At 44.8% G+C, this 24,146-nt stretch overlaps 45 non-coding genes across 45 annotated transcripts; all 45 read left to right on the top strand.

The window, feature by feature from the left end:
- The first annotated feature begins 121 nt into the window (after positions 1-121).
- Positions 122-195, top strand: trnat-agu (transfer RNA threonine (anticodon AGU)). The gene has a single exon. It is a non-coding gene; the product is annotated as a tRNA-Thr (tRNA).
- A 506-nt stretch (positions 196-701) lies between these two features.
- On the top strand, positions 702-775 carry trnat-ugu (transfer RNA threonine (anticodon UGU)). Its single transcript has one exon. It is a non-coding gene; the product is annotated as a tRNA-Thr (tRNA).
- A 413-nt stretch (positions 776-1,188) lies between these two features.
- Positions 1,189-1,262, top strand: trnat-agu (transfer RNA threonine (anticodon AGU)). The gene has a single exon. It is a non-coding gene; the product is annotated as a tRNA-Thr (tRNA).
- A 506-nt stretch (positions 1,263-1,768) lies between these two features.
- trnat-ugu (transfer RNA threonine (anticodon UGU)) lies at positions 1,769-1,842 on the top strand. The gene has a single exon. It is a non-coding gene; the product is annotated as a tRNA-Thr (tRNA).
- A 413-nt stretch (positions 1,843-2,255) lies between these two features.
- trnat-agu (transfer RNA threonine (anticodon AGU)) lies at positions 2,256-2,329 on the top strand. Its single transcript has one exon. It is a non-coding gene; the product is annotated as a tRNA-Thr (tRNA).
- Positions 2,330-2,835: 506 nt separating this feature from the next.
- Positions 2,836-2,909, top strand: trnat-ugu (transfer RNA threonine (anticodon UGU)). Its single transcript has one exon. It is a non-coding gene; the product is annotated as a tRNA-Thr (tRNA).
- A 413-nt stretch (positions 2,910-3,322) lies between these two features.
- Positions 3,323-3,396, top strand: trnat-agu (transfer RNA threonine (anticodon AGU)). The gene has a single exon. It is a non-coding gene; the product is annotated as a tRNA-Thr (tRNA).
- Positions 3,397-3,902: 506 nt separating this feature from the next.
- Positions 3,903-3,976, top strand: trnat-cgu (transfer RNA threonine (anticodon CGU)). Its single transcript has one exon. It is a non-coding gene; the product is annotated as a tRNA-Thr (tRNA).
- Positions 3,977-4,390: 414 nt separating this feature from the next.
- Positions 4,391-4,464, top strand: trnat-agu (transfer RNA threonine (anticodon AGU)). The gene has a single exon. It is a non-coding gene; the product is annotated as a tRNA-Thr (tRNA).
- A 506-nt stretch (positions 4,465-4,970) lies between these two features.
- Positions 4,971-5,044, top strand: trnat-cgu (transfer RNA threonine (anticodon CGU)). The gene has a single exon. It is a non-coding gene; the product is annotated as a tRNA-Thr (tRNA).
- A 414-nt stretch (positions 5,045-5,458) lies between these two features.
- trnat-agu (transfer RNA threonine (anticodon AGU)) lies at positions 5,459-5,532 on the top strand. The gene has a single exon. It is a non-coding gene; the product is annotated as a tRNA-Thr (tRNA).
- A 506-nt stretch (positions 5,533-6,038) lies between these two features.
- Positions 6,039-6,112, top strand: trnat-ugu (transfer RNA threonine (anticodon UGU)). The gene has a single exon. It is a non-coding gene; the product is annotated as a tRNA-Thr (tRNA).
- Positions 6,113-6,525: 413 nt separating this feature from the next.
- Positions 6,526-6,599, top strand: trnat-agu (transfer RNA threonine (anticodon AGU)). The gene has a single exon. It is a non-coding gene; the product is annotated as a tRNA-Thr (tRNA).
- A 506-nt stretch (positions 6,600-7,105) lies between these two features.
- On the top strand, positions 7,106-7,179 carry trnat-ugu (transfer RNA threonine (anticodon UGU)). Its single transcript has one exon. It is a non-coding gene; the product is annotated as a tRNA-Thr (tRNA).
- Positions 7,180-7,592: 413 nt separating this feature from the next.
- On the top strand, positions 7,593-7,666 carry trnat-agu (transfer RNA threonine (anticodon AGU)). Its single transcript has one exon. It is a non-coding gene; the product is annotated as a tRNA-Thr (tRNA).
- A 506-nt stretch (positions 7,667-8,172) lies between these two features.
- On the top strand, positions 8,173-8,246 carry trnat-ugu (transfer RNA threonine (anticodon UGU)). The gene has a single exon. It is a non-coding gene; the product is annotated as a tRNA-Thr (tRNA).
- Positions 8,247-8,659: 413 nt separating this feature from the next.
- trnat-agu (transfer RNA threonine (anticodon AGU)) lies at positions 8,660-8,733 on the top strand. Its single transcript has one exon. It is a non-coding gene; the product is annotated as a tRNA-Thr (tRNA).
- Positions 8,734-9,239: 506 nt separating this feature from the next.
- On the top strand, positions 9,240-9,313 carry trnat-ugu (transfer RNA threonine (anticodon UGU)). Its single transcript has one exon. It is a non-coding gene; the product is annotated as a tRNA-Thr (tRNA).
- Positions 9,314-9,726: 413 nt separating this feature from the next.
- Positions 9,727-9,800, top strand: trnat-agu (transfer RNA threonine (anticodon AGU)). The gene has a single exon. It is a non-coding gene; the product is annotated as a tRNA-Thr (tRNA).
- Positions 9,801-10,306: 506 nt separating this feature from the next.
- On the top strand, positions 10,307-10,380 carry trnat-cgu (transfer RNA threonine (anticodon CGU)). The gene has a single exon. It is a non-coding gene; the product is annotated as a tRNA-Thr (tRNA).
- Positions 10,381-10,794: 414 nt separating this feature from the next.
- trnat-agu (transfer RNA threonine (anticodon AGU)) lies at positions 10,795-10,868 on the top strand. Its single transcript has one exon. It is a non-coding gene; the product is annotated as a tRNA-Thr (tRNA).
- Positions 10,869-11,374: 506 nt separating this feature from the next.
- Positions 11,375-11,448, top strand: trnat-cgu (transfer RNA threonine (anticodon CGU)). The gene has a single exon. It is a non-coding gene; the product is annotated as a tRNA-Thr (tRNA).
- A 414-nt stretch (positions 11,449-11,862) lies between these two features.
- trnat-agu (transfer RNA threonine (anticodon AGU)) lies at positions 11,863-11,936 on the top strand. Its single transcript has one exon. It is a non-coding gene; the product is annotated as a tRNA-Thr (tRNA).
- A 506-nt stretch (positions 11,937-12,442) lies between these two features.
- Positions 12,443-12,516, top strand: trnat-cgu (transfer RNA threonine (anticodon CGU)). Its single transcript has one exon. It is a non-coding gene; the product is annotated as a tRNA-Thr (tRNA).
- Positions 12,517-12,930: 414 nt separating this feature from the next.
- trnat-agu (transfer RNA threonine (anticodon AGU)) lies at positions 12,931-13,004 on the top strand. Its single transcript has one exon. It is a non-coding gene; the product is annotated as a tRNA-Thr (tRNA).
- A 506-nt stretch (positions 13,005-13,510) lies between these two features.
- trnat-cgu (transfer RNA threonine (anticodon CGU)) lies at positions 13,511-13,584 on the top strand. Its single transcript has one exon. It is a non-coding gene; the product is annotated as a tRNA-Thr (tRNA).
- A 414-nt stretch (positions 13,585-13,998) lies between these two features.
- On the top strand, positions 13,999-14,072 carry trnat-agu (transfer RNA threonine (anticodon AGU)). Its single transcript has one exon. It is a non-coding gene; the product is annotated as a tRNA-Thr (tRNA).
- Positions 14,073-14,578: 506 nt separating this feature from the next.
- Positions 14,579-14,652, top strand: trnat-ugu (transfer RNA threonine (anticodon UGU)). The gene has a single exon. It is a non-coding gene; the product is annotated as a tRNA-Thr (tRNA).
- Positions 14,653-15,066: 414 nt separating this feature from the next.
- trnat-agu (transfer RNA threonine (anticodon AGU)) lies at positions 15,067-15,140 on the top strand. Its single transcript has one exon. It is a non-coding gene; the product is annotated as a tRNA-Thr (tRNA).
- A 506-nt stretch (positions 15,141-15,646) lies between these two features.
- trnat-cgu (transfer RNA threonine (anticodon CGU)) lies at positions 15,647-15,720 on the top strand. The gene has a single exon. It is a non-coding gene; the product is annotated as a tRNA-Thr (tRNA).
- A 414-nt stretch (positions 15,721-16,134) lies between these two features.
- On the top strand, positions 16,135-16,208 carry trnat-agu (transfer RNA threonine (anticodon AGU)). Its single transcript has one exon. It is a non-coding gene; the product is annotated as a tRNA-Thr (tRNA).
- Positions 16,209-16,714: 506 nt separating this feature from the next.
- On the top strand, positions 16,715-16,788 carry trnat-ugu (transfer RNA threonine (anticodon UGU)). The gene has a single exon. It is a non-coding gene; the product is annotated as a tRNA-Thr (tRNA).
- Positions 16,789-17,202: 414 nt separating this feature from the next.
- Positions 17,203-17,276, top strand: trnat-agu (transfer RNA threonine (anticodon AGU)). Its single transcript has one exon. It is a non-coding gene; the product is annotated as a tRNA-Thr (tRNA).
- A 506-nt stretch (positions 17,277-17,782) lies between these two features.
- Positions 17,783-17,856, top strand: trnat-cgu (transfer RNA threonine (anticodon CGU)). Its single transcript has one exon. It is a non-coding gene; the product is annotated as a tRNA-Thr (tRNA).
- A 414-nt stretch (positions 17,857-18,270) lies between these two features.
- Positions 18,271-18,344, top strand: trnat-agu (transfer RNA threonine (anticodon AGU)). The gene has a single exon. It is a non-coding gene; the product is annotated as a tRNA-Thr (tRNA).
- Positions 18,345-18,850: 506 nt separating this feature from the next.
- On the top strand, positions 18,851-18,924 carry trnat-cgu (transfer RNA threonine (anticodon CGU)). Its single transcript has one exon. It is a non-coding gene; the product is annotated as a tRNA-Thr (tRNA).
- Positions 18,925-19,337: 413 nt separating this feature from the next.
- Positions 19,338-19,411, top strand: trnat-agu (transfer RNA threonine (anticodon AGU)). Its single transcript has one exon. It is a non-coding gene; the product is annotated as a tRNA-Thr (tRNA).
- Positions 19,412-19,917: 506 nt separating this feature from the next.
- On the top strand, positions 19,918-19,991 carry trnat-ugu (transfer RNA threonine (anticodon UGU)). The gene has a single exon. It is a non-coding gene; the product is annotated as a tRNA-Thr (tRNA).
- Positions 19,992-20,405: 414 nt separating this feature from the next.
- On the top strand, positions 20,406-20,479 carry trnat-agu (transfer RNA threonine (anticodon AGU)). The gene has a single exon. It is a non-coding gene; the product is annotated as a tRNA-Thr (tRNA).
- Positions 20,480-20,985: 506 nt separating this feature from the next.
- Positions 20,986-21,059, top strand: trnat-cgu (transfer RNA threonine (anticodon CGU)). Its single transcript has one exon. It is a non-coding gene; the product is annotated as a tRNA-Thr (tRNA).
- A 414-nt stretch (positions 21,060-21,473) lies between these two features.
- On the top strand, positions 21,474-21,547 carry trnat-agu (transfer RNA threonine (anticodon AGU)). Its single transcript has one exon. It is a non-coding gene; the product is annotated as a tRNA-Thr (tRNA).
- A 506-nt stretch (positions 21,548-22,053) lies between these two features.
- On the top strand, positions 22,054-22,127 carry trnat-cgu (transfer RNA threonine (anticodon CGU)). Its single transcript has one exon. It is a non-coding gene; the product is annotated as a tRNA-Thr (tRNA).
- A 414-nt stretch (positions 22,128-22,541) lies between these two features.
- Positions 22,542-22,615, top strand: trnat-agu (transfer RNA threonine (anticodon AGU)). The gene has a single exon. It is a non-coding gene; the product is annotated as a tRNA-Thr (tRNA).
- A 506-nt stretch (positions 22,616-23,121) lies between these two features.
- Positions 23,122-23,195, top strand: trnat-cgu (transfer RNA threonine (anticodon CGU)). Its single transcript has one exon. It is a non-coding gene; the product is annotated as a tRNA-Thr (tRNA).
- Positions 23,196-23,608: 413 nt separating this feature from the next.
- Positions 23,609-23,682, top strand: trnat-agu (transfer RNA threonine (anticodon AGU)). Its single transcript has one exon. It is a non-coding gene; the product is annotated as a tRNA-Thr (tRNA).
- The last annotated feature ends 464 nt before the right edge of the window (positions 23,683-24,146 follow it).

The following is a 24,146-nucleotide window of genomic DNA, read 5'->3' as shown; positions in this document are numbered from 1 at the left end:
TAGAGCAAGTGTTGACCAATTCCAACGGCTGGCAAGGATCGTAGCCACGGTCTTGAAATTGTAAAAATGCGTAACAACTGCCAGATAAAGGCAGTGGTATCCCTACCTATTCCTGTCTTCTGGCGCTGTGGCTTAGTTGGTTAAAGTGCCTGTCTAGTAAACAGGAGATCCTGGGTTCAAATCCCAGCAGTGCCTTAACCTCTACTGTAAGAGACCTGCTGCATTGTGGTTCTTGCCTTTTTTCCGCTGAAGGCGATCATAGAGGGAAGAGATCCTCAGAAGCGTATCACTTCCTCCTGTTGAGGCTTGACGTCAGAAGCTCACCCTGCTCCTGCTAAACACTGTCATGTAGATACAGTAGCACCCGCTGATTGATTGTATAATACAGGAGCCTCCGACGCAAAGTCTGTGAGTACATTACATCAGTGATTTCAAGAAAATACAGTCCACGCAAAGCTCTTGGGCCTATTCCTTACTTTCCTGAAGTAGTAGATCACTAAAATCTGGCTGAAGTTTCAGCAGATTCTCCTTATTTTAATTGCCACCATCACGATCCACTGAGTGTAGCAGCATAGGAGTCTTGAGTGACTCAAATAATGAAGAGTGTACAATCGGCTTCGTTATAAACATTTACGGCTGTCAGGCTACTGGGTTTAGTAGTTGGATAATCACTGAACTATGAGTCAAAAGTCTTAACAGAGGGTGCTGTGGCTTAGTTGGTTAAAGCGCCTGTCTTGTAAACAGGAGATCCTGGGTCCGAATCCCAGCAGCACCTTGTTAATGTTGACAAATCTTTTGCCTAGAACAACCTTTTTGTCAGCTGGATGCATGATAAAGGTAGTCCTTTTCTGTAAAGAGCAAAAGTGTCAGCTAGGCACTCGCACAACATGTCTCTGCTCATGCCATGCAGGCATTACAATAGTGCTGCTCGAGAAAACAGTTCGATAATGAAGATTTTCTAGAAGCCACACAACTACCTCTTCATTCAGCAGTGAGCATGACAGAGGTGAACAGCAGTGGCCTGAAGAGAAAATGTCATGAGGATGGAAGAATTTGAAGCAGTTACGTACAGCAAGTGTTGACCAATTCCAACGGCTGGCAAGGATCGTAGCCACGGTCTTGAAATTGTAAAAATGCGTAACAACTGCCAGATAAAGGCAGTGGTATCCCTACCTATTCCTGTCTTCTGGCGCTGTGGCTTAGTTGGTTAAAGTGCCTGTCTAGTAAACAGGAGATCCTGGGTTAAAATCCCAGCAGTGCCTTAACCTCTACTGTAAGAGACCTGCTGCGTTGTGGTTCTTGCCTTTTTTCCGCTGAAGGCGATCATAGAGGGAAGAGATCCTCAGAAGCGTATCACTTCCTCCTGTTGAGGCTTGACGTCAGAAGCTCACCCTGCTCCTGCTAAACACTGTCATGTACATACAGTAGCACCCGCTGATTGATTGTATAATACAGGAGCCTCCGACGCAAAGTCTGTGAGTACATAACATCTTTGATTTCAAGAAAATACAGTCCACGCAAAGCTCTTGGGCCTATTCCTTACTTTCCTGAAGTAGTAGATCACTAAAATCTGGCTGAAGTTTCAGCAGATTCTCCTTATTTTAATTGCCACCATCACGATCCACTGAGTGTAGCAGCATAGGAGTCTTGAGTGACTCAAATAATGAAGAGTGTACAATCGGCTTCGTTATAAACATTTACGGCTGTCAGGCTACTGGGTTTAGTAGTTGGATAATCACTGAACTATGAGTCAAGAGTCTTAACGGAGGGTGCTGTGGCTTAGTTGGTTAAAGCGCCTGTCTTGTAAACAGGAGATCCTGGGTCCGAATCCCAGCAGCACCTTGTTAATGTTGACAAATCTTTTGCCTAGAACAACCTTTTTGTCAGCTGGATGCATGATAAAGGTAGACCTTTTCTGTAAAGAGCAAAAGTGTCAGCTAGGCACTTGCACAACATGTCTCTGCTCATGCCATGCAGGCATTACAATAGTGCTGCTCGAGAAAACAGTTCGATAATGAAGATTTTCTAGAAGCCACACAACTACCTCTTCATTCAGGAGTGAGCATGACAGAGGTGAACAGCAGTGGCCTGAAGAGAAAATGTCATGAGGATGGAAGAATTTGAAGCAGTTACGTAGAGCAAGTGTTGACCAATTCCAACGGCTGGCAAGGATCGTAGCCACGGTCTTGAAATTGTAAAAATGCGTAACAACTGCCAGATAAAGGCAGTGGTATCCCTACCTATTCCTGTCTTCTGGCGCTGTGGCTTAGTTGGTTAAAGTGCCTGTCTAGTAAACTGGAGATCCTGGGTTCAAATCCCAGCAGTGCCTTAACCTCTACTGTAAGAGACCTGCTGCATCGTGGTTCTTGCCTTTTTTCCGCTGAAGGCGATCATAGAGGGAAGAGATCCTCAGAAGCGTATCACTTCCTCCTGTTGAGGCTTGACGTCAGAAGCTCACCCTGCTCCTGCTAAACACTGTCATGTACATACAGTAGCACCCGCTGATTGATTGTATAATACAGGAGCCTCCGACGCAAAGTCTGTGAGTACATTACATCAGTGATTTCAAGAAAATACAGTCCACGCAAAGCTCTTGGGCCTATTCCTTACTTTCCTGAAGTAGTAGATCACTAAAATCTGGCTGAAGTTTCAGCAGATTCTCCTTATTTTAATTGCCACCATCACGATCCACTGAGTGTAGCAGCATAGGAGTCTTGAGTGACTCAAATAATGAAGAGTGTACAATCGGCTTCGTTATAAACATTTACGGCTGTCAGGCTACTGGGTTTAGTAGTTGGATAATCACTGAACTATGAGTCAAAAGTCTTAACAGAGGGTGCTGTGGCTTAGTTGGTTAAAGCGCCTGTCTTGTAAACAGGAGATCCTGGGTCCGAATCCCAGCAGCACCTTGTTAATGTTGACAAATCTTTTGCCTAGAACAACCTTTTTGTCAGCTGGATGCATGATAAAGGTAGTCCTTTTCTGTAAAGAGCAAAAGTGTCAGCTAGGCACTCGCACAACATGTCTCTGCTCATGCCATGCAGGCATTACAATAGTGCTGCTCGAGAAAACAGTTCGATAATGAAGATTTTCTAGAAGCCACACAACTACCTCTTCATTCAGCAGTGAGCATGACAGAGGTGAACAGCAGTGGCCTGAAGAGAAAATGTCATGAGGATGGAAGAATTTGAAGCAGTTACGTAGAGCAAGTGTTGACCAATTCCAACGGCTGGCAAGGATCGTAGCCACGGTCTTGAAATTGTAAAAATGCGTAACAACTGCCAGATAAAGGCAGTGGTATCCCTACATATTCCTGTCTTCTGGCGCTGTGGCTTAGTTGGTTAAAGTGCCTGTCTAGTAAACAGGAGATCCTGGGTTCAAATCCCAGCAGTGCCTTAACTTCTACTGTAAGAGACCTGCTGCATTGTGGTTCTTGCCTTTTTTCCGCTGAAGGCGATCATAGAGGGAAGAGATCCTCAGAAGCGTATCACTTCCTCCTGTTGAGGCTTGACGTCAGAAGCTCAGCCTGCTCCTGCCAAACACTGTCATGTACATACAGTAGCACCCGCTGATTGATTGTATAATACAGGAGCCTCCGACGCAAAGTCTGTGAGTACATAACATCTTTGATTTCAAGAAAATACAGTCCACGCAAAGCTCTTGGGCCTATTCCTTACTTTCCTGAAGTAGTAGATCACTAAAATCTGGCTGAAGTTTCAGCAGATTCTCCTTATTTTAATTGCCACCATCACGATCCACTGAGTGTAGCAGCATAGGAGTCTTGAGTGACTCAAATAATGAAGAGTGTACTATCGGCTTCGTTATAAACATTTACGGCTGTCAGGCTACTGGATTTAGTAGTTGGATAATCCCTGAACTATGAGTCAAGTGTCTTAACGGAGGGTGCTGTGGCTTAGTTGGTTAAAGCGCCTGTCTCGTAAACAGGAGATCCTGGGTCCGAATCCCAGCAGCACCTTGCAAATGTTGGCGAATCTTTTGCCTAGAACAACCTTTATTGTCTGCTGGATGCATGATAAAGGTAGATCTTTTCTGTAAAGAACAAAAGTGTCAGCTAGGCACTCGCACAACATGTCTCTGCTCATTCCATGCAGGCATTACAATAGTGCTGCTCGAGAAAACAGTTCGATAATGAAGATTTTCTAGAAGCCACACAACTACCTCTTCATTCAGGAGTGAGCATGACAGAGGTGAACAGCAGTGGCTTGAAGAGAAAATGTCATGAGGATGGAAGAATTTGAAGCAGTTACGTACAGCAAGTGTTGACCAATTCCAACGGCTGGCAAGGATCGTAGCCACGGTCTTGAAATTGTAAAAATGCGTAACAGCTGCCAGATAAAGGCAGTGGTATCCCTACATAATCTTGTCTTCTGGCGCTGTGGCTTAGTTGGTTAAAGTGCCTGTCTAGTAAACAGGAGATCCTGGGTTCAAATCCCAGCAGTGCCTTAACTTCTACTGTAAGAGACCTGCTGCATTGTGGTTCTTGCCTTTTTTCCGCTGAAGGCGATCATAGAGGGAAGAGATCCTCAGAAGCGTATCACTTCCTCCTGTTGAGGCTTGACGTCAGAAGCTCAGCCTGCTCCTGCCAAACACTGTCATGTACATACAGTAGCACCCGCTGATTGATTGTATAATACAGGAGCCTCCGACGCAAAGTCTGTGAGTACATAACATCTTTGATTTCAAGAAAATACAGTCCACGCAAAGCTCTTCGGCCTATTCCTTACTTTCCTGAAGTAGTAGATCACTAAAATCTGGCTGAAGTTTCAGCAGATTCTCCTTATTTTAATTGCCACCATCACGATCCACTGAGTGTAGCAGCATAGGAGTCTTGAGTGACTCAAATAATGAAGAGTGTACTATCGGCTTCGTTATAAACATTTACGGCTGTCAGGCTACTGGGTTTAGTAGTTGGATAATCCCTGAACTATGAGTCAAGTGTCTTAACAGAGGGTGCTGTGGCTTAGTTGGTTAAAGCGCCTGTCTCGTAAACAGGAGATCCTGGGTCCGAATCCCAGCAGCACCTTGCAAATATTGGCGAATCTTTTCCCTAGAACAACCATTATTGTATGCTGGATGCATGATAAAGGTAGACCTTTCATGTAAAGAGCAAAAGTGTCAGCTAGGCACTCGCACAACATGTCTCTGCTCATGCCATGCAGGCATTACAATAGTGCTGCTCGAGAAAACAGTTCGATAATGAAGATTTTCTAGAAGCCACACAACTACCTCTTCATTCAGGAGTGAGCATGACAGAGGTGAACAGCAGTGGCTTGAAGAGAAAATGTCATGAGGATGGAAGAATTTGAAGCAGTTACTTACAGCAAGTGTTGACCAATTCCAACGGCTGGCAAGGATCGTAGCCACGGTCTTGAAATTGTAAAAATGCGTAACAACTGCCAGATAAAGGCAGTGGTATCCCTACATATTCTTGTCTTCAGGCGCTGTGGCTTAGTTGGTTAAAGTGCCTGTCTAGTAAACAGGAGATCCTGGGTTCGAATCCCAGCAGTGCCTTAACTTCTACTGTAAGAGACCTGCTGCATTGTGGTTCTTGCCTTTTTTCCGCTGAAGGCGATCATAGAGGGAAGAGATCCTCAGAAGCGTATCACTTCCTCCTGTTGAGGCTTGACGTCAGAAGCTCAGCCTGCTCCTGCCAAACACTGTCATGTACATACAGTAGCACCCGCTGATTGATTGTATAATACAGGAGCCTCCGACGCAAAGTCTGTGAGTACATAACATCTTTGATTTCAAGAAAATACAGTCCACGCAAAGCTCTTGGGCCTATTCCTTACTTTCCTGAAGTAGTAGATCACTAAAATCAGGCTGAAGTTTCAGCAGATTCTCCTTATTTTAATTGCCACCATCACGATCCACTGAGTGTAGCAGCATAGGAGTCTTGAGTGACTCAAATAATGAAGAGTGTACAATCGGCTTCGTTATAAACATTTACGGCTGTCAGGCTACTGGGTTTAGTAGTTGGATAAACACTGAACTATGAGACAAGAGTCTTAACGGAGGGTGTTGTGGCTTAGTTGGTTAAAGCGCCTGTCTTGTAAACAGGAGATCCTGGGTCCGAATCCCAGCAGCACCTTGTTAATGTTGACAAATCTTTTGCCTAGAACAACCTTTTTGTCAGCTGGATGCATGATAAAGGTAGACCTTTTCTGTAAAGAGCAAAAGTGTCAGCTAGGCACTTGCACAACATGTCTCTGCTCATGCCATGCAGGCATTACAATAGTGCTGCTCGAGAAAACAGTTCGATAATGAAGATTTTCTAGAAGCCACACAACTACCTCTTCATTCAGGAGTGAGCATGACAGAGGTGAACAGCAGTGGCCTGAAGAGAAAATGTCATGAGGATGGAAGAATTTGAAGCAGTTACGTAGAGCAAGTGTTGACCAATTCCAACGGCTGGCAAGGATCGTAGCCACGGTCTTGAAATTGTAAAAATGCGTAACAACTGCCAGATAAAGGCAGTGGTATCCCTACCTATTCCTGTCTTCTGGCGCTGTGGCTTAGTTGGTTAAAGTGCCTGTCTAGTAAACAGGAGATCCTGGGTTCAAATCCCAGCAGTGCCTTAACCTCTACTGTAAGAGACCTGCTGCATTGTGGTTCTTGCCTTTTTTCCGCTGAAGGCGATCATAGAGGGAAGAGATCCTCAGAAGCGTATCACTTCCTCCTGTTGAGGCTTGACGTCAGAAGCTCACCCTGCTCCTGCTAAACACTGTCATGTAGATACAGTAGCACCCGCTGATTGATTGTATAATACAGGAGCCTCCGACGCAAAGTCTGTGAGTACATTACATCAGTGATTTCAAGAAAATACAGTCCACGCAAAGCTCTTGGGCCTATTCCTTACTTTCCTGAAGTAGTAGATCACTAAAATCTGGCTGAAGTTTCAGCAGATTCTCCTTATTTTAATTGCCACCATCACGATCCACTGAGTGTAGCAGCATAGGAGTCTTGAGTGACTCAAATAATGAAGAGTGTACAATCGGCTTCGTTATAAACATTTACGGCTGTCAGGCTACTGGGTTTAGTAGTTGGATAATCACTGAACTATGAGTCAAAAGTCTTAACAGAGGGTGCTGTGGCTTAGTTGGTTAAAGCGCCTGTCTTGTAAACAGGAGATCCTGGGTCCGAATCCCAGCAGCACCTTGTTAATGTTGACAAATCTTTTGCCTAGAACAACCTTTTTGTCAGCTGGATGCATGATAAAGGTAGTCCTTTTCTGTAAAGAGCAAAAGTGTCAGCTAGGCACTCGCACAACATGTCTCTGCTCATGCCATGCAGGCATTACAATAGTGCTGCTCGAGAAAACAGTTCGATAATGAAGATTTTCTAGAAGCCACACAACTACCTCTTCATTCAGCAGTGAGCATGACAGAGGTGAACAGCAGTGGCCTGAAGAGAAAATGTCATGAGGATGGAAGAATTTGAAGCAGTTACGTACAGCAAGTGTTGACCAATTCCAACGGCTGGCAAGGATCGTAGCCACGGTCTTGAAATTGTAAAAATGCGTAACAACTGCCAGATAAAGGCAGTGGTATCCCTACCTATTCCTGTCTTCTGGCGCTGTGGCTTAGTTGGTTAAAGTGCCTGTCTAGTAAACAGGAGATCCTGGGTTAAAATCCCAGCAGTGCCTTAACCTCTACTGTAAGAGACCTGCTGCGTTGTGGTTCTTGCCTTTTTTCCGCTGAAGGCGATCATAGAGGGAAGAGATCCTCAGAAGCGTATCACTTCCTCCTGTTGAGGCTTGACGTCAGAAGCTCACCCTGCTCCTGCTAAACACTGTCATGTACATACAGTAGCACCCGCTGATTGATTGTATAATACAGGAGCCTCCGACGCAAAGTCTGTGAGTACATAACATCTTTGATTTCAAGAAAATACAGTCCACGCAAAGCTCTTGGGCCTATTCCTTACTTTCCTGAAGTAGTAGATCACTAAAATCTGGCTGAAGTTTCAGCAGATTCTCCTTATTTTAATTGCCACCATCACGATCCACTGAGTGTAGCAGCATAGGAGTCTTGAGTGACTCAAATAATGAAGAGTGTACAATCGGCTTCGTTATAAACATTTACGGCTGTCAGGCTACTGGGTTTAGTAGTTGGATAATCACTGAACTATGAGTCAAGAGTCTTAACGGAGGGTGCTGTGGCTTAGTTGGTTAAAGCGCCTGTCTTGTAAACAGGAGATCCTGGGTCCGAATCCCAGCAGCACCTTGTTAATGTTGACAAATCTTTTGCCTAGAACAACCTTTTTGTCAGCTGGATGCATGATAAAGGTAGACCTTTTCTGTAAAGAGCAAAAGTGTCAGCTAGGCACTTGCACAACATGTCTCTGCTCATGCCATGCAGGCATTACAATAGTGCTGCTCGAGAAAACAGTTCGATAATGAAGATTTTCTAGAAGCCACACAACTACCTCTTCATTCAGGAGTGAGCATGACAGAGGTGAACAGCAGTGGCCTGAAGAGAAAATGTCATGAGGATGGAAGAATTTGAAGCAGTTACGTAGAGCAAGTGTTGACCAATTCCAACGGCTGGCAAGGATCGTAGCCACGGTCTTGAAATTGTAAAAATGCGTAACAACTGCCAGATAAAGGCAGTGGTATCCCTACCTATTCCTGTCTTCTGGCGCTGTGGCTTAGTTGGTTAAAGTGCCTGTCTAGTAAACTGGAGATCCTGGGTTCAAATCCCAGCAGTGCCTTAACCTCTACTGTAAGAGACCTGCTGCATCGTGGTTCTTGCCTTTTTTCCGCTGAAGGCGATCATAGAGGGAAGAGATCCTCAGAAGCGTATCACTTCCTCCTGTTGAGGCTTGACGTCAGAAGCTCACCCTGCTCCTGCTAAACACTGTCATGTACATACACTAGCACCCGCTGATTGATTGTATAATACAGGAGCCTCCGACGCAAAGTCTGTGAGTACATTACATCAGTGATTTCAAGAAAATACAGTCCACGCAAAGCTCTTGGGCCTATTCCTTACTTTCCTGAAGTAGTAGATCACTAAAATCTGGCTGAAGTTTCAGCAGATTCTCCTTATTTTAATTGCCACCATCACGATCCACTGAGTGTAGCAGCATAGGAGTCTTGAGTGACTCAAATAATGAAGAGTGTACAATCGGCTTCGTTATAAACATTTACGGCTGTCAGGCTACTGGGTTTAGTAGTTGGATAATCACTGAACTATGAGTCAAAAGTCTTAACAGAGGGTGCTGTGGCTTAGTTGGTTAAAGCGCCTGTCTTGTAAACAGGAGATCCTGGGTCCGAATCCCAGCAGCACCTTGTTAATGTTGACAAATCTTTTGCCTAGAACAACCTTTTTGTCAGCTGGATGCATGATAAAGGTAGTCCTTTTCTGTAAAGAGCAAAAGTGTCAGCTAGGCACTCGCACAACATGTCTCTGCTCATGCCATGCAGGCATTACAATAGTGCTGCTCGAGAAAACAGTTCGATAATGAAGATTTTCTAGAAGCCACACAACTACCTCTTCATTCAGCAGTGAGCATGACAGAGGTGAACAGCAGTGGCCTGAAGAGAAAATGTCATGAGGATGGAAGAATTTGAAGCAGTTACGTAGAGCAAGTGTTGACCAATTCCAACGGCTGGCAAGGATCGTAGCCACGGTCTTGAAATTGTAAAAATGCGTAACAACTGCCAGATAAAGGCAGTGGTATCCCTACATATTCCTGTCTTCTGGCGCTGTGGCTTAGTTGGTTAAAGTGCCTGTCTAGTAAACAGGAGATCCTGGGTTCAAATCCCAGCAGTGCCTTAACTTCTACTGTAAGAGACCTGCTGCATTGTGGTTCTTGCCTTTTTTCCGCTGAAGGCGATCATAGAGGGAAGAGATCCTCAGAAGCGTATCACTTCCTCCTGTTGAGGCTTGACGTCAGAAGCTCAGCCTGCTCCTGCCAAACACTGTCATGTACATACAGTAGCACCCGCTGATTGATTGTATAATACAGGAGCCTCCGACGCAAAGTCTGTGAGTACATAACATCTTTGATTTCAAGAAAATACAGTCCACGCAAAGCTCTTGGGCCTATTCCTTACTTTCCTGAAGTAGTAGATCACTAAAATCTGGCTGAAGTTTCAGCAGATTCTCCTTATTTTAATTGCCACCATCACGATCCACTGAGTGTAGCAGCATAGGAGTCTTGAGTGACTCAAATAATGAAGAGTGTACTATCGGCTTCGTTATAAACATTTACGGCTGTCAGGCTACTGGATTTAGTAGTTGGATAATCCCTGAACTATGAGTCAAGTGTCTTAACGGAGGGTGCTGTGGCTTAGTTGGTTAAAGCGCCTGTCTCGTAAACAGGAGATCCTGGGTCCGAATCCCAGCAGCACCTTGCAAATGTTGGCGAATCTTTTGCCTAGAACAACCTTTATTGTCTGCTGGATGCATGATAAAGGTAGATCTTTTCTGTAAAGAACAAAAGTGTCAGCTAGGCACTCGCACAACATGTCTCTGCTCATTCCATGCAGGCATTACAATAGTGCTGCTCGAGAAAACAGTTCGATAATGAAGATTTTCTAGAAGCCACACAACTACCTCTTCATTCAGGAGTGAGCATGACAGAGGTGAACAGCAGTGGCTTGAAGAGAAAATGTCATGAGGATGGAAGAATTTGAAGCAGTTACGTACAGCAAGTGTTGACCAATTCCAACGGCTGGCAAGGATCGTAGCCACGGTCTTGAAATTGTAAAAATGCGTAACAGCTGCCAGATAAAGGCAGTGGTATCCCTACATAATCTTGTCTTCTGGCGCTGTGGCTTAGTTGGTTAAAGTGCCTGTCTAGTAAACAGGAGATCCTGGGTTCAAATCCCAGCAGTGCCTTAACTTCTACTGTAAGAGACCTGCTGCATTGTGGTTCTTGCCTTTTTTCCGCTGAAGGCGATCATAGAGGGAAGAGATCCTCAGAAGCGTATCACTTCCTCCTGTTGAGGCTTGACGTCAGAAGCTCAGCCTGCTCCTGCCAAACACTGTCATGTACATACAGTAGCACCCGCTGATTGATTGTATAATACAGGAGCCTCCGACGCAAAGTCTGTGAGTACATAACATCTTTGATTTCAAGAAAATACAGTCCACGCAAAGCTCTTCGGCCTATTCCTTACTTTCCTGAAGTAGTAGATCACTAAAATCTGGCTGAAGTTTCAGCAGATTCTCCTTATTTTAATTGCCACCATCACGATCCACTGAGTGTAGCAGCATAGGAGTCTTGAGTGACTCAAATAATGAAGAGTGTACTATCGGCTTCGTTATAAACATTTACGGCTGTCAGGCTACTGGGTTTAGTAGTTGGATAATCCCTGAACTATGAGTCAAGTGTCTTAACAGAGGGTGCTGTGGCTTAGTTGGTTAAAGCGCCTGTCTCGTAAACAGGAGATCCTGGGTCCGAATCCCAGCAGCACCTTGCAAATATTGGCGAATCTTTTCCCTAGAACAACCATTATTGTATGCTGGATGCATGATAAAGGTAGACCTTTCATGTAAAGAGCAAAAGTGTCAGCTAGGCACTCGCACAACATGTCTCTGCTCATGCCATGCAGGCATTACAATAGTGCTGCTCGAGAAAACAGTTCGATAATGAAGATTTTCTAGAAGCCACACAACTACCTCTTCATTCAGGAGTGAGCATGACAGAGGTGAACAGCAGTGGCTTGAAGAGAAAATGTCATGAGGATGGAAGAATTTGAAGCAGTTACTTACAGCAAGTGTTGACCAATTCCAACGGCTGGCAAGGATCGTAGCCACGGTCTTGAAATTGTAAAAATGCGTAACAACTGCCAGATAAAGGCAGTGGTATCCCTACATATTCTTGTCTTCAGGCGCTGTGGCTTAGTTGGTTAAAGTGCCTGTCTAGTAAACAGGAGATCCTGGGTTCGAATCCCAGCAGTGCCTTAACTTCTACTGTAAGAGACCTGCTGCATTGTGGTTCTTGCCTTTTTTCCGCTGAAGGCGATCATAGAGGGAAGAGATCCTCAGAAGCGTATCACTTCCTCCTGTTGAGGCTTGACGTCAGAAGCTCAGCCTGCTCCTGCCAAACACTGTCATGTACATACAGTAGCACCCGCTGATTGATTGTATAATACAGGAGCCTCCGACGCAAAGTCTGTGAGTACATAACATCTTTGATTTCAAGAAAATACAGTCCACGCAAAGCTCTTGGGCCTATTCCTTACTTTCCTGAAGTAGTAGATCACTAAAATCAGGCTGAAGTTTCAGCAGATTCTCCTTATTTTAATTGCCACCATCACGATCCACTGAGTGTAGCAGCATAGGAGTCTTGAGTGACTCAAATAATGAAGAGTGTACTATCGGCTTCGTTATAAACATTTACGGCTGTCAGGCTACTGGGTTTAGTAGTTGGATAATCCCTGAACTATGAGTCAAGTGTCTTAACGGAGGGTGCTGTGGCTTAGTTGGTTAAAGCGCCTGTCTCGTAAACAGGAGATCCTGGGTCCGAATCCCAGCAGCACCTTGCAAATGTTGGCGAATCTTTTGCATAGAACAACCTTTATTGTCTGCTGGATGCATGATAAAGGTAGACCTTTTCTGTAAAGAGCAAAAGTGTCAGCTAGGCACTCGCACAACATGTCTCTGCTCATGCCATGCAGGCATTACAATAGTGCTGCTCGAGAAAACAGTTCGATAATGAAGATTTTCTAGAAGCCACACAACTACCTCTTCATTCAGGAGTGAGCATGACAGAGGTGAACAGCAGTGGCTTGAAGAGAAAATGTCATGAGGATGGAAGAATTTGAAGCAGTTACGTACAGCAAGTGTTGACCAATTCCAACGGCTGGCAAGGATCGTAGCCACGGTCTTGAAATTGTAAAAATGCGTAACAACTGCCAGATAAAGGCAGTGGTATCCCTACATAATCTTGTCTTCTGGCGCTGTGGCTTAGTTGGTTAAAGTGCCTGTCTAGTAAACAGGAGATCCTGGGTTCAAATCCCAGCAGTGCCTTAACTTCTACTGTAAGAGACCTGCTGCATTGTGGTTCTTGCCTTTTTTCCGCTGAAGGCGATCATAGAGGGAAGAGATCCTCAGAAGCGTATCACTTCCTCCTGTTGAGGCTTGACGTCAGAAGCTCAGCCTGCTCCTGCCAAACACTGTCATGTACATACAGTAGCACCCGCTGATTGATTGTATAATACAGGAGCCTCCGACGCAAAGTCTGTGAGTACATAACATCTTTGATTTCAAGAAAATACAGTCCACGCAAAGCTCTTGGGCCTATTCCTTACTTTCCTGAAGTAGTAGATCACTAAAATCTGGCTGAAGTTTCAGCAGATTCTCCTTATTTTAATTGCCACCATCACGATCCACTGAGTGTAGCAGCATAGGAGTCTTGAGTGACTCAAATAATGAAGAGTGTACTATCGGCTTCGTTATAAACATTTACGGCTGTCAGGCTACTGGGTTTAGTAGTTGGATAATCCCTGAACTATGAGTCAAGTGTCTTAACAGAGGGTGCTGTGGCTTAGTTGGTTAAAGCGCCTGTCTCGTAAACAGGAGATCCTGGGTCCGAATCCCAGCAGCACCTTGCAAATGTTGGCGAAACTTTTCCCTAGAACAACCATTATTGTATGCTGGATGCATGATAAAGGTAGACCTTTCATGTAAAGAGCAAAAGTGTCAGCTAGGCACTCGCACAACATGTCTCTGCTCATGCCATGCAGGCATTACAATACTGCTGCTCGAGAAAACAGTTCGATAATGAAGATTTTCTAGAAGCCACACAACTACCTCTTCATTTAGGAGTGAGCATGACAGAGGTGAACAGCAGTGGCTTGAAGAGAAAATGTCATGAGGATGGAAGAATTTGAAGCAGTTACGTACAGCAAGTGTTGACCAATTCCAACGGCTGGCAAGGATCGTAGCTACGGTCTTGAAATTGTAAAAATGCGTAACAACTGCCAGATAAAGGCAGTGGTATCCCTACATATTCTTGTCTTCTGGCGCTGTGGCTTAGTTGGTTAAAGTGCCTGTCTAGTAAACAGGAGATCCTGGGTTCAAATCCCAGCAGTGCCTTAACTTCTACTGTAAGAGACCTGCTGCATTGTGGTTCTTGCCTTTTTTCCGCTGAAGGCGATCATAGAGGGAAGAGATCCTCAGAAGCGTATCACTTCCTCCTGTTGAGGCTTGACGTCAGAAGCTCAGCCTGCTCCTGCCAAACACTGTCATGTACATACAGTAGCACCCGCTGATTGATTGTATAATACAGGAACGTCCGACGCAAAGTCTGTGAGTACATAACATCTTTGATTTCAAGAAAATACAATCCACGCAAAGCTCTTGGGCCTATTCCTTACTTTCCTGAAGTAGTAGATCACTAAAATCAGGCTGAAGTTTCAGCAGATTCTCCTTATTTTAATTGCCACCATCACGATCCACTGAGTGTAGCAGCATAGGAGTCTTGAGTGACTCAAATAATGAAGAGTGTACAATCGGCTTCGTTATAAACATTTACGGCTGTCAGGCGACTGGGTTTAGTAGTTGGATAATCCCTGAACTATGAGTCAAGCATCTTAATGGAGGGTGCTGTGGCTTAGTTGGTTAAAGCGCCTGTCTTGTAAACAGGAGATCCTGGGTCCGAATCCCAGCAGCACCTTGCAAATGTTGACAAATCTTTTGCCTAGAACAACCTTTATTGTTTGCTGGATGCATGATAAAGGTAGACCTTTTCTGTAAAGAGCAAAAGTGTCAGCTAGGCACTCGCACAACATGTCTCTGCTCATGCCATGCAGGCATTACAATAGTGCTGCTCGAGAAAACAGTTCGATAATGAAGATTTTCTAGAAGCCACACAACTACCTCTTCATTCAGCAGTGAGCATGACAGAGGTGAACAGCAGTGGCCTGAAGAGAAAATGTCATGAGGATGGAAGAATTTGAAGCAGTTACGTAGAGCAAGTGTTGACCAATTCCAACGGCTGGCAAGGATCGTAGCCACGGTCTTGAAATTGTAAAAATGCGTAACAACTGCCAGATAAAGGCAGTGGTATCCCTACCTATTCCTGTCTTCTGGCGCTGTGGCTTAGTTGGTTAAAGTGCCTGTCTAGTAAACAGGAGATCCTGGGTTCAAATCCCAGCAGTGCCTTAACTTCTACTATAAGAGACCTGCTGCATTGTGGTTCTTGCCTTTTTTCCGCTGAAGGCGATCATAGAGGGAAGAGATCCTCAGAAGCATATCACTTCCTCCTGTTGAGGCTTGACGTCAGAAGCTCACCCTGCTCCTGCTAAACACTGTCATGTACTTACAGTAGCACCCGCTGATTGATTGTATAATACAGGAGCCTCCGACGCTAAGTCTGTGAGTACATTACATCAGTGATTTCAAGAAAATACAGTCCACGCAAAGCTCTTGGGCCTATTCCTTACTTTCCTGAAGTAGTAGATCACTAAAATCTGGCTGAAGTTTCAGCAGATTCTCCTTATTTTAATTGCCACCATCACGATCCACTGAGTGTAGCAGCATAGGAGTCTTGAGTGACTCAAATAATGAAGAGTGTACTATCGGCTTCGTTATAAACATTTACGGCTGTCAGGCTACTGGGTTTAGTAGTTGGATAATCCCTGAACTATGAGTCAAGTGTCTTAACGGAGGGTGCTGTGGCTTAGTTGGTTAAAGCGCCTGTCTCGTAAACAGGAGATCCTGGGTCCGAATCCCAGCAGCACCTTGCAAATGTTGGCGAATCTTTTCCCTAGAACAACCATTATTGTATGCTGGATGCATGATAAAGGTAGACCTTTCATGTAAAGAGCAAAAGTGTCAGCTAGGCACTCGCACAACATGTCTCTGCTCATGCCATGCAGGCATTACAATAGTGCTGCTCGAGAAAACAGTTCGATAATGAAGATTTTCTAGAAGCCACACAACTACCTCTTCATTCAGGAGTGAGCATGACAGAGGTGAACAGCAGTGGCTTGAAGAGAAAATGTCATGAGGATGGAAGAATTTGAAGCAGTTACGTACAGCAAGTGTTGACCAATTCCAACGGCTGGCAAGGATCGTAGCCACGGTCTTGAAATTGTAAAAATGCGTAACAACTGCCAGATAAAGGCAGTGGTATCCCTACATATTCTTGTCTTCTGGCGCTGTGGCTTAGTTGGTTAAAGTGCCTGTCTAGTAAACAGGAGATCCTGGGTTCAAATCCCAGCAGTGCCTTAACTTCTACTGTAAGAGACCTGCTGCATTGTGGTTCTTGCCTTTTTTCCGCTGAAGGCGATCATAGAGGGAAGAGATCCTCAGAAGCGTATCACTTCCTCCTGTTGAGGCTTGACGTCAGAAGCTCAGCCTGCTCCTGCCAAACACTGTCATGTACATACAGTAGCACCCGCTGATTGATTGTATAATACAGGAGCCTCCGACGCAAAGTCTGTGAGTACATAACATCTTTGATTTCAAGAAAATACAGTCCACGCAAAGGTCTTGGGCCTATTCCTTACTTTCCTGAAGTAGTAGATCACTAAAATCAGGCTGAAGTTTCAGCAGATTCTCCTTATTTTAATTGCCACCATCACGATCCACTGAGTGTAGCAGCATAGGAGTCTTGAGTGACTCAAATAATGAAGAGTGTACAATCGGCTTCGTTATAAACATTTACGGCTGTCAGGCGACTGGGTTTAGTAGTTGGATAATCCCTGAACTATGAGTCAAGCATCTTAACGGAGGGTGCTGTGGCTTAGTTGGTTAAAGCGCCTGTCTTGTAAACAGGAGATCCTGGGTCCGAATCCCAGCAGCACCTTGTTAATGTTGACAAATCTTTTGCCTAGAACAACCTTTATTGTTTGCTGGATGCATGATGAAGGTAGACCTTTTCTGTAAAGAGCAAAAGTGTCAGCTAGGCACTCGCACAACATGTCTCTGCTCATGCCATGCAGGCATTACAATAGTGCTGCTCGAGAAAACAGTTCGATAATGAAGATTTTCTAGAAGCCACACAACTACCTCTTCATTCAGCAGTGAGCATGACAGAGGTGAACAGCAGTGGCCTGAAGAGATAATGTCATGAGGATGGAAGAATTTGAAGCAGTTACGTAGAGTAAGTGTTGACCAATTCCAACGGCTGGCAAGGATCGTAGCCACGGTCTTGAAATTGTAAAAATGCGTAACAACTGCCAGATAAAGGCAGTGGTATCCCTACCTATTCCTGTCTTCTGGCGCTGTGGCTTAGTTGGTTAAAGTGCCTGTCTAGTAAACAGGAGATCCTGGGTTCAAATCCCAGCAGTGCCTTAACTTCTACTATAAGTGACCTGCTGCATTGTGGTTCTTGCCTTTTTTCCGCTGAAGGCGATCATAGAGGGAAGAGATCCTCAGAAGCATATCACTTCCTCCTGTTGAGGCTTGACGTCAGAAGCTCACCCTGCTCCTGCTAAACACTGTCATGTACATACAGTAGCACCCGCTGATTGATTGTATAATACAGGAGCCTCCGACGCAAAGTCTGTGAGTACATAACATCTTTGATTTCAAGAAAATACAGTCCACGCAAAGCTCTTGGGCCTATTCCTTACTTTCCTGAAGTAGTAGATCACTAAAATCTGGCTGAAGTTTCAGCAGATTCTCCTTATTTTAATTGCCACCATCACGATCCACTGAGTGTAGCAGCATAGGAGTCTTGAGTGACTCAAATAATGAAGAGTGTACTATCGGCTTCGTTATAAACATTTACGGCTGTCAGGCTACTGGGTTTAGTAGTTGGATAATCCCTGAACTATGAGTCAAGTGTCTTAACGGAGGGTGCTGTGGCTTAGTTGGTTAAAGCGCCTGTCTCGTAAACAGGAGATCCTGGGTCCGAATCCCAGCAGCACCTTGCAAATGTTGGCGAATCTTTTGCCTAGAACAACCTTTATTGTCTGCTGGATGCATGATAAAGGTAGACCTTTTCTGTAAAGAGCAAAAGTGTCAGCTAGGCACTCGCACAACATGTCTCTGCTCATGCCATGCAGGCATTACAATAGTGCTGCTCGAGAAAACAGTTCGATAATGAAGATTTTCTAGAAGCCACACAACTACCTCTTCATTCAGGAGTGAGCATGACAGAGGTGAACAGCAGTGGCCTGAAGAGATAATGTCATGAGGATGGAAGAATTTGAAGCAGTTACGTACAGCAAGTGTTGACCAATTCCAACGGCTGGCAAGGATCGTAGCCACGGTCTTGAAATTGTAAAAATGCGTAACAACTGCCAGATAAAGGCAGTGGTGTCCCTACCTATTCCTGTCTTCTGGCGCTGTGGCTTAGTTGGTTAAAGTGCCTGTCTAGTAAACAGGAGATCCTGGGTTCAAATCCCAGCAGTGCCTTAACCTCTACTGTAAGAGACCTGCTGCATTGTGGTTCTTGCCTTTTTTCCGCTGAAGGCGATCATAGAGGGAAGAGATCCTCAGAAGCGTATCACTTCCTCCTGTTGAGGCTTGACGTCAGAAGCTCACCCTGCTCCTGCTAAACACTGTCATGTACATACAGTAGCACCCGCTGATTGATTGTATAATACAGGAGCCTCCGACGCAAAGTCTGTGAGTACATTACATGAGTGATTTCAAGAAAATACAGTCCACGCAAAGCTCTTGGGCCTATTCCTTACTTTCCTGAAGTAGTAGATCACTAAAATCTGGCTGAAGTTTCAGCAGATTCTCCTTATTTTAATTGCCACCATCACGATCCACTGAGTGTAGCAGCATAGGAGTCTTGAGTGACTCAAATAATGAAGAGTGTACAATCGGCTTCGTTATAAACATTTACGGCTGTCAGGCTACTGGGTTAAGTAGTTGGATAATCCCTGAACTATGAGTCAAGTGTCTTAACGGAGGGTGCTGTGGCTTAGTTGGTTAAAGCGCCTGTCTCGTAAACAGGAGATCCTGGGTCCGAATCCCAGCAGCACCTTGCAAATATTAGCGAATCTTTTCCCTAGAACAACCTTTTTGTCAGCTGGATGCATGATAAAGGTAGACCTTTTCTGTAAAGAGCAAAAGTGTCAGCTAGGCACTCGCACAACATGTCTCTGCTCATGCCATGCAGGCATTACAATAGTGCTGCTCGAGAAAACAGTTCGATAATGAAGATTTTCTAGAAGCCACACAACTACCTCTTCATTCAGGAGTGAGCATGACAGAGGTGAACAGCAGTGGCTTGAAGAGAAAATGTCATGAGGATGGAAGAATTTGAAGCAGTTACGTACAGCAAGTGTTGACCAATTCCAACGGCTGGCAAGGATCGTAGCCACGGTCTTGAAATTGTAAAAATGCGTAACAACTGCCAGATAAAGGCAGTGGTATCCCTACATATTCTTGTCTTCTGGCGCTGTGGCTTAGTTGGTTAAAGTGCCTGTCTAGTAAACAGGAGATCCTGGGTTCAAATCCCAGCAGTGCCTTAACTTCTACTGTAAGAGACCTGCTGCATTGTGGTTCTTGCCTTTTTTCCGCTGAAGGCGATCATAGAGGGAAGAGATCCTCAGAAGCGTATCACTTCCTCCTGTTGAGGCTTGACGTCAGAAGCTCAGCCTGCTCCTGCCAAACACTGTCATGTACATACAGTAGCACCCGCTGATTGATTGTATAATACAGGAGCCTCCGACGCAAAGTCTGTGAGTACATAACATCTTTGATTTCAAGAAAATACAGTCCACGCAAAGGTCTTGGGCCTATTCCTTACTTTCCTGAAGTAGTAGATCACTAAAATCAGGCTGAAGTTTCAGCAGATTCTCCTTATTTTAATTGCCACCATCACGATCCACTGAGTGTAGCAGCATAGGAGTCTTGAGTGACTCAAATAATGAAGAGTGTACAATCGGCTTCGTTATAAACATTTACGGCTGTCAGGCGACTGGGTTTAGTAGTTGGATAATCCCTGAACTATGAGTCAAGCATCTTAACGGAGGGTGCTGTGGCTTAGTTGGTTAAAGCGCCTGTCTTGTAAACAGGAGATCCTGGGTCCGAATCCCAGCAGCACCTTGTTAATGTTGACAAATCTTTTGCCTAGAACAACCTTTATTGTTTGCTGGATGCATGATGAAGGTAGACCTTTTCTGTAAAGAGCAAAAGTGTCAGCTAGGCACTCGCACAACATGTCTCTGCTCATGCCATGCAGGCATTACAATAGTGCTGCTCGAGAAAACAGTTCGATAATGAAGATTTTCTAGAAGCCACACAACTACCTCTTCATTCAGCAGTGAGCATGACAGAGGTGAACAGCAGTGGCCTGAAGAGATAATGTCATGAGGATGGAAGAATTTGAAGCAGTTACGTAGAGTAAGTGTTGACCAATTCCAACGGCTGGCAAGGATCGTAGCCACGGTCTTGAAATTGTAAAAATGCGTAACAACTGCCAGATAAAGGCAGTGGTATCCCTACCTATTCCTGTCTTCTGGCCCTGTGGCTTAGTTGGTTAAAGTGCCTGTCTAGTAAACAGGAGATCCTGGGTTCAAATCCCAGCAGTGCCTTAACTTCTACTATAAGTGACCTGCTGCATTGTGGTTCTTGCCTTTTTTCCGCTGAAGGCGATCATAGAGGGAAGAGATCCTCAGAAGCATATCACTTCCTCCTGTTGAGGCTTGACGTCAGAAGCTCACCCTGCTCCTGCTAAACACTGTCATGTACATACAGTAGCACCCGCTGATTGATTGTATAATACAGGAGCCTCCGACGCAAAGTCTGTGAGTACATAACATCTTTGATTTCAAGAAAATACAGTCCACGCAAAGCTCTTGGGCCTATTCCTTACTTTCCTGAAGTAGTAGATCACTAAAATCTGGCTGAAGTTTCAGCAGATTCTCCTTATTTTAATTGCCACCATCACGATCCACTGAGTGTAGCAGCATAGGAGTCTTGAGTGACTCAAATAATGAAGAGTGTACTATCGGCTTCGTTATAAACATTTACGGCTGTCAGGCTACTGGGTTTAGTAGTTGGATAATCCCTGAACTATGAGTCAAGTGTCTTAACGGAGGGTGCTGTGGCTTAGTTGGTTAAAGCGCCTGTCTCGTAAACAGGAGATCCTGGGTCCGAATCCCAGCAGCACCTTGCAAATGTTGGCGAATCTTTTGCCTAGAACAACCTTTATTGTCTGCTGGATGCATGATAAAGGTAGACCTTTTCTGTAAAGAGCAAAAGTGTCAGCTAGGCACTCGCACAACATGTCTCTGCTCATGCCATGCAGGCATTACAATAGTGCTGCTCGAGAAAACAGTTCGATAATGAAGATTTTCTAGAAGCCACACAACTACCTCTTCATTCAGGAGTGAGCATGACAGAGGTGAACAGCAGTGGCCTGAAGAGATAATGTCATGAGGATGGAAGAATTTGAAGCAGTTACGTACAGCAAGTGTTGACCAATTCCAACGGCTGGCAAGGATCGTAGCCACGGTCTTGAAATTGTAAAAATGCGTAACAACTGCCAGATAAAGGCAGTGGTGTCCCTACCTATTCCTGTCTTCTGGCGCTGTGGCTTAGTTGGTTAAAGTGCCTGTCTAGTAAACAGGAGATCCTGGGTTCAAATCCCAGCAGTGCCTTAACCTCTACTGTAAGAGACCTGCTGCATTGTGGTTCTTGCCTTTTTTCCGCTGAAGGCGATCATAGAGGGAAGAGATCCTCAGAAGCGTATCACTTCCTCCTGTTGAGGCTTGACGTCAGAAGCTCACCCTGCTCCTGCTAAACACTGTCATGTACATACAGTAGCACCCGCTGATTGATTGTATAATACAGGAGCCTCCGACGCAAAGTCTGTGAGTACATTACATGAGTGATTTCAAGAAAATACAGTCCACGCAAAGCTCTTGGGCCTATTCCTTACTTTCCTGAAGTAGTAGATCACTAAAATCTGGCTGAAGTTTCAGCAGATTCTCCTTATTTTAATTGCCACCATCACGATCCACTGAGTGTAGCAGCATAGGAGTCTTGAGTGACTCAAATAATGAAGAGTGTACAATCGGCTTCGTTATAAACATTTACGGCTGTCAGGCTACTGGGTTTAGTAGTTGGATAATCCCTGAACTATGAGTCAAGTGTCTTAACGGAGGGTGCTGTGGCTTAGTTGGTTAAAGCGCCTGTCTCGTAAACAGGAGATCCTGGGTCCGAATCCCAGCAGCACCTTGCAAATGTTGGCGAATCTTTTGCCTAGAACAACCTTTATTGTCTGCTGGATGCATGATAAAGGTAGACCTTTTCTGTAAAGAGCAAAAGTGTCAGCTAGGCACTCGCACAACATGTCTCTGCTCATGCCATGCAGGCATTACAATAGTGCTGCTCGAGAAAACAGTTCGATAATGAAGATTTTCTAGAAGCCACACAACTACCTCTTCATTCAGGAGTGAGCATGACAGAGGTGAACAGCAGTGGCCTGAAGAGAAAATGTCATGAGGATGGAAGAATTTGAAGCAGTTACGTACAGCAAGTGTTGACCAATTCCAACTGCTGGCAAGGATCGTAGCCACGGTCTTGAAATTGTAAAAATGCGTAACAACTGCCAGATAAAGGCAGTGGTGTCCCTACCTATTCCTGTCTTCTGGCGCTGTGGCTTAGTTGGTTAAAGTGCCTGTCTAGTAAACAGGAGATCCTGGGTTCAAATCCCAGCAGTGCCTTAACCTCTACTGTAAGAGACCTGCTGCATTGTGGTTCTTGCCTTTTTTCCGCTGAAGGCGATCATAGAGGGAAGAGATCCTCAGAAGCGTATCACTTCCTCCTGTTGAGGCTTGACGTCAGAAGCTCACCCTGCTCCTGCTAAACACTATCATGTACATACAGTAGCACCCGCTGATTGATTGTATAATACAGGAGCCTCCGACGCAAAGTCTGTGAGTACATTACATCAGTGATTTCAAGAAAATACAGTCCACGCAAAGCTCTTGGGCCTATTCCTTACTTTCCTGAAGTAGTAGATCACTAAAATCTGGCTGAAGTTTCAGCAGATTCTCCTTATTTTAATTGCCACCATCACGATCCACTGAGTGTAGCAGCATAGGAGTCTTGAGTGACTCAAATAATGAAGAGTGTACTATCGGCTTCGTTATAAACATTTACGGCTGTCAGGCTACTGGGTTTAGTAGTTGGATAATCCCTGAACTATGAGTCAAGTGTCTTAACGGAGGGTGCTGTGGCTTAGTTGGTTAAAGCGCCTGTCTCGTAAACAGGAGATCCTGGGTCCGAATCCCAGCAGCACCTTGCAAATATTAGCGAATCTTTTCCCTAGAACAACCTTTTTGTCAGCTGGATGCATGATAAAGGTAGACCTTTTCTGTAAAGAGCAAAAGTGTCAGCTAGGCACTCGCACAACATGTCTCTGCTCATGCCATGCAGGCATTACAATAGTGCTGCTCGAGAAAACAGTTCGATAATGAAGATTTTCTAGAAGCCACACAACTACCTCTTCATTCAGGAGTGAGCATGACAGAGGTGAACAGCAGTGGCTTGAAGAGAAAATGTCATGAGGATGGAAGAATTTGAAGCAGTTACGTACAGCAAGTGTTGACCAATTCCAACGGCTGGCAAGGATCGTAGCCACGGTCTTGAAATTGTAAAAATGCGTAACAACTGCCAGATAAAGGCAGTGGTATCCCTGCATATTCTTGTCTTCAGGCGCTGTGGCTTAGTTGGTTAAAGTGCCTGTCTAGTAAACAGGAGATCCTGGGTTCAAATCCCAGCAGTGCCTTAACTTCTACTGTAAGAGACCTGCTGCATTGTGGTTCTTGCCTTTTTTCCGCTGAAGGCGATCATAGAGGGAAGAGATCCTCAGAAGCGTATCACTTCCTCCTGTTGAGGCTTGACGTCAGAAGCTCAGCCTGCTCCTGCCAAACACTGTCATGTACATACAGTAGCACCCGCTGATTGATTGTATAATACAGGAGCCTCCGACGCAAAGTCTGTGAGTACATTACATCAGTGATTTCAAGAAAATACAGTCCACGCAAAGCTCTTGGGCCTATTCCTTACTTTCCTGAAGTAGTAGATCACTAAAATCTGGCTGAAGTTTCAGCAGATTCTCCTTATTTTAATTGCCACCATCACGATCCACTGAGTGTAGCAGCATAGGAGTCTTGAGTGACTCAAATAATGAAGAGTGTACTATCGGCTTCGTTATAAACATTTACGGCTGTCAGGCGACTGGGTTTAGTA

This window comes from Brienomyrus brachyistius, unplaced genomic scaffold, assembly GCF_023856365.1.
Source record: "Brienomyrus brachyistius isolate T26 unplaced genomic scaffold, BBRACH_0.4 scaffold50, whole genome shotgun sequence".
NCBI classification, from domain to species: domain Eukaryota; kingdom Metazoa; phylum Chordata; class Actinopteri; order Osteoglossiformes; family Mormyridae; genus Brienomyrus; species Brienomyrus brachyistius.
The sequence above is the reverse complement of the archived record's forward strand: the minus strand, read 5'-3'. Positions and strand labels throughout refer to the sequence as shown.